This window comes from Chiloscyllium punctatum, chromosome 18 (genome assembly GCF_047496795.1).
Source record: "Chiloscyllium punctatum isolate Juve2018m chromosome 18, sChiPun1.3, whole genome shotgun sequence".
Lineage (NCBI taxonomy): Eukaryota > Metazoa > Chordata > Chondrichthyes > Orectolobiformes > Hemiscylliidae > Chiloscyllium > Chiloscyllium punctatum.
Genome location: NC_092756.1, coordinates 77244947 through 77250404, shown reverse-complemented (window position 1 = coordinate 77250404; position 5458 = coordinate 77244947). Strand labels below are relative to the sequence as shown.

Here is a 5458-nt window from a genome sequence, read left to right as displayed (position 1 = left end):
GGCAGCAGTGCTACCCACTGAGCCACCATGCCATCCCCAGGAGAATCTCAGCAGGTTTTCAGCCATTGTGACTGTGCTGTCTCTTTCAGACAATTCACCTCAATCCTGTAAATCTTGTGCAAGAAGATGTCGGGCACCACTTCCCATCAACTGAATGCAGACATGGAGATTTTCCCAAAGTAGATTAGAAAAAAAGTTGACAAAGGGCAAGTAACTGATACCCCAGATGGGACTCGAACCCACAAGCCCTGGCTTAGAAGGCCAGTGCCATATCCATTAGGCCACTGGGGCCACACACTGGGCTGGAAATCACAGCCTTTATGTACTGCACCCGACCTCTCTTACTGTGTGTTTCTGAGTGTGAAACTCGAACTGATTGTTTTTGACCCCAACCATCTCATGCTAAATTGTTGGCTGCTTGATAACTCAATCTCACTTCCCATTTGTCCCCAAACGGACAGACGAGAAATTAACCAAACTCAAATGTTGCACAACTCAAGTCTGAGGAATATGGAGCAGACAAGGAAATAGCAAAGGGCTCAATGTTATTTTGTGCAGCACCTTCAAGATATTTGCAGTTAGTGAGGAAGGAGTAAGTGGAGATGTTGCAAACAGCTGCATTGAGGACAAATCAACAGAATCATAGCAGGCATTCAGCCCATTGTGGCTGTGCTGTCTCTTTCAGACAATTCACCCCAAGATATCCCATTTCCTGGAATTACCTTGTGCAAGTTTCGAATAATCATCGTTAAAAATCAGACAACACCAGGTTGTAGTCCAACAGGTTTATCTCAAAGTACTAGCTTTCGGAGCACTGCTGCTTCATCAGGTGGTTGTGGAGTATAAGATTGTAAGACACAGAATTTATGGCAAAAGTTTACAGTGTGATGTCACTGAAATTATATATTGAAAAAAATCTGGATTGTGTGTGAAGTCTCTCAACTTTTCGAATGATCAGGTTAGTTTCAGTTCGTTCATGTGTAAATCACAAAATGTTTTTCATTGCCAAGTGAAATGGCAAGCTGTCCAATAAAAGCTAAATGCTGTGAATGCTGGAAATCTATAAACAGAGAAAACGCTGGAGAAATCATGACTCAAAAACATGATTGAGTTTTCTGAAAAAGTCACAAAGAGGATTGACGAGGGCAGAGCGGTGGATGTGATCTATATGGACTTCAGTAAGGAGTTTGACAAGGTTCCCCATGGGAGGCTGATCAGCAAGGTTAGATCTCATGGAATACAGGGAAAACTAGCTATTTGGATACAGAACTGGCTCAAAGGTAGGAGACAGAGGATGGTGGTGGAGGGTTGTTTTTCAGACTGGAGCCCTGTGACCAATGGAGTGCCACAAGAATCAGTGCTGGGTCCACTGCTTTCCGTCATTTACATATATATGTTAGTATCATTATGAGGTATCATTAGTAAGTTTGCAGATGACACCAAAATTGGAGGTGTAGTGGACAGCAAAGAAGGTTACCTCAGATTACAACGGGATCTTGATTAGAAGGGCCGATGAGCTGAGGAGTGATGGGTGGAGATTAAATTAGATTAATGCGAGGTGCTGCATTTTGGGAAAGCAAATCTTAGCTGGGCTTATAGACTTAATGGGAATGTCCCAGGGAGTGTTGGTGAACAAAGAGACCTGAGAGTGCAGGTTCATAGCTCCTTGAAAATAGAGTCACAGATTGATAGGATAGTGAAGAAGGCATTTGATATGCTTTCCTTTATTCTAAATCAGTTGTGTACAGTCTATGCAGAGAGATAAGAACCAACAAAACATTGGAATGTTGACATTTCTCAAAGCTTCTGTATCGTTGTGAACAAAAAGGCATTTTCTACTTGGGCAGGAACCGATCTCTGTTCATTGTCAGGCAACAAGAGGGTCTGAGAATTGAAAGAATGATGTGATAATTTGTCAGAAAGACCTGAGACTGTGTTGTTTCCCTGTTACATCTTGGCAGCATCTGACCGAAACTTTAGTGTATCCCTCAACATGTCATCTGAGATGTTGGAACATGCTGGGCCGTAACGCTCGCTTGATGCCAAGACTTTACACTTGCAAATGACTATGTGTGTCCAAGTAGCATATTGGGTAAACCACTGTCCTCCTAAGTGTGGGATTGTGAGTTCAAATTCCCTCTGGGCTGCTCATGTTTTAAGCTTGGTCTTTGTAGCTGACCTTTGTCCCATGATTCCTGAAGAAGGGCTGATGCCCGAATCCTCGATTCTCCTGTTCCTTGGATGCTGCCTGAGCTGCTGCACTTTTCCAGCATCACATTTTCAGCTCTGATCTCCAGCATCTGCAGTCCTCACTTTCTCCTCGACTTTTGTCCCATGCCAACTTTATCACGATCCAAATTGACTGCATTTTTCAACTACTCTGTTCAAAATCACTGTGCCTGTGTTGAGATTATGGCGAATGATGTGTAATAGAAACTTGGACAAGGCAATTCCAGGATTTGGGTGATCTTGGGGAGAATTGTCTGAAAGAGACAGCGCAGCCACAATGGGCTGAATGCCCGCTAAGATTCTGTTGATTTAGAACATACTACATAGAACACAGAACAGTACAGCACCGAACAGGCCCTTCAGCCCACGATGTTGTGCCGACCATTGATCCTCATGTATGCACCCTCAAATGTCTGTGACCATATGCATGTCCAGCAGTTTCTTAAATGTCCCCAGTGACCTTGCTTCCAGAACTGCTGCTGGCAACGCATTCCATGCTCTCAAAAGTCTCTGTGTAAAGAACCCGGCTCTGACAGCCCCTCTATACTTTCCTCCAACCAGCTTAAAATTATGACCCCTGGTGTTAGCCATTTCTGCCCTGGGAGATCGTCTCTGGCTATCGACTCTATCCATGCCTCTCATTATCTTGTATACCTCAATTAGGTCCCCTCTCTTCCTCCTTTTCTCCAATGAGCTCAGTCAACCTCTCTTCATAAGATAAGCCCTCCAGTCCAGGCAGCATCCTGGTAAACCTCCTCTGAACCCTCTGCAAAGCATCCACATCTTTCCGATAATAGGGCGACCAGAACTAGTCGCAGTATTCCAAGTATGGTCTAACCAAAGAAAGCATTTGTCCTCAATGCAACCTTTTGCAACATCTCCACCTACTTCCTCCCCACTAACTGCAAATATCTTGAAAGCGTTGCACAAAATAACATTGAACCCTTTGCTATTTTCCTGTCCGCTCCATTTTCCTCAGATGTGAGTTGTGCAATGTTGGAGTTTGGTTGGTTTCTTATCTGTCCGTTTGGGGACAAATGGGAAGCGAGATTGATTTATCAAGCAGCCAATTTTTTAGCATGAGATGGAAGTTGTAAAAAAGAATCAGTGAGAGGATAAAACTGAGAAAAACACAATATGAGCCATCAGGGTGCAGTATTTAAAGGCTGCCAGTTTAACAGCAGATATGTAGCCCCAGTGGCCTAATGGAGAAGACATTGGGCTTCCCAAGCCAGGGATTGCGAGTTCAAACCCTATCCTGAGTGGCTAACTTTCCTCGATTGCCCTCTTTGAGCTTTACTTCTCATCTACATTTTTAACATGCCCATGTCTGCATTCAGTCGATGGGAAGTGCTGTCCAACACGAACTTGCACAAAGTTGTCGGGGATCTGCAGGATTGGGTCGAAATTGCCTGAAAGAGACAGCAGAGCCATAATGGGGAAAGAACTGCTGAGATTCTCCTGGGGCTGGCATGGTGACTCACAGTGTCAGGGACCTGGCTTTGGTTCCTCCCTTGGGTGTCTGTTTGTGTCGAGTTTGCACATTCTCTCCATGGGGTACTCGGAGTGCATTGTGTTCCTCCCACAGCCCAAAGATGTGCAGGTTTGGTGGATTGGTTTTGGGGAATGCAGGTTGCAAGCATAGTGATTGGGCCTGGATGGGATGCTCTTCAGAGGCTGATTGTGGACTTGATGGGCTGAATGGCTTGTCCCCCTCACTCTCGGGCTTTTATGAACAAGTTTGGAGCAGATGGTCAGAGCTCTGCTGCAGATCCCAGTCAAGGCTTTGCAAAGGGATTAGCATCCAGGTGTGTGTTCATATTCTTTTCACTGATCTTGCAGAATGTTCTGTAGCTTTGGCCAAAGGGCTCATGAGCTGGGTTCACATCATCCAATGGGGTCACATTGCCAGGAGCTAGACAACGGATTTACTCAGACTGACACTTCCAGTCATCGAGTCATAGAGATGTACAGTACAGAAACACACCCTCGGTCCAACCCGTCCATGCTGAACAGATATCTCATCCCAATCTAGTCCCACCTGCCAGCACCCGGCCCATCTCCCTCTAAACTCTTCCTATTCATATACCCATCCAGATGCCTTTTAAACGATGTAATTGTACCAGCCTCCACTACTTCCTCTGGCAGCTCATTCCCCACACACACACCACCCTCTGCCTGAAAAAGTTGCCCCTCAGGTCTCTTTTGTATCTTTTCCCTCTCACTCTAAACCTAAGCCCTCTAGTTCTGGAGTCCCCCACCCCAGGGAAAAGACCTTGGTGGTTTACCCTATTCATGCTCCTCATGATTTTATAAACCTCTGTAAGGTCACCCCTCAGCCTCCGATGCTTGGATCCTATCCTTAGAGGAACTGGTATCAGCTTCCACCTCTGTGACTGTGTGTTCAACCTCATCCGTCCTCTTTTCCAGGGCTCCCAGCTGCTGTTCATGCTTCTGCAGCATGATAGAGATCGGGGCCAGATTCACCTCTATCTGCTTCCCCAACATCTCACGAGATTTCGCGAGCTCTTTCCCCAGGGCCTGGGAGGTAATCGAGTCCAAGGATCCTGCAGGCTGGGCCGGGGGCCTGGCCCCGGACACTGCTCCTCCCTTCTTCAACATCCCTGGACGATGAAAACGCAGGTAAGTTGATTTTTCACAATGTCCTGGGAGTCCACAACCTTTTCAGAGTCCCAGGATATCGCGATGGTCTGGATTGGGCGGGATAGAAATTCTTCCCCCTTGTGCTGTGGTGCGAAGCTCTGCAACATAATCATCTGAGATCACCACCATCTTGGATCCCCAGAGTGCAGTGAGAGAATAAAACTCAGAAAAACACACAATGAGATGTCCGGGTGCATTATTTAAAGGCTGTTATTTTTGTCTTTACTGTGCAGCCCCAGTGGCCTAATGGATAAGGCACTGGCCTCCTAAGCCAGGGATTGTGGGTTCAAGTCCCATCTGGGGTGTTGGCCTCTTCCTTATGTGTCCTTGCTCTTTAATCCACTTTGCAAACACCCCCATGTCCACATTCAGTTGATGGGATGTGGTGTCCCATGTGACCTGACACAAGTCTTTTGGGGATCTGCAGGATTAAGGCTGAATTCCCTGAAAGAGAGAGGACAGTCAAAATGGCTGAAAACCTGCTGAGATTCTCCTGGGGATGGCATGGTGGTCAGTGGGTAGCACTGCTGCTTCACAGCATCAGGGACCTGGCTTTGATTCCTCC

General features: G+C 46.3%; 2 non-coding genes across 2 annotated transcripts; one reads left to right on the top strand and one right to left on the bottom strand.

The window, feature by feature from the left end:
- Positions 1-218: 218 nt before the first annotated feature.
- On the bottom strand, positions 219-291 carry trnar-ucu (transfer RNA arginine (anticodon UCU)). Its single transcript has one exon. It is a non-coding gene; the product is annotated as a tRNA-Arg (tRNA).
- A 4834-nt stretch (positions 292-5125) lies between these two features.
- Positions 5126-5198, top strand: trnar-ccu (transfer RNA arginine (anticodon CCU)). The gene has a single exon. It is a non-coding gene; the product is annotated as a tRNA-Arg (tRNA).
- Positions 5199-5458: the final 260 nt, after the last annotated feature.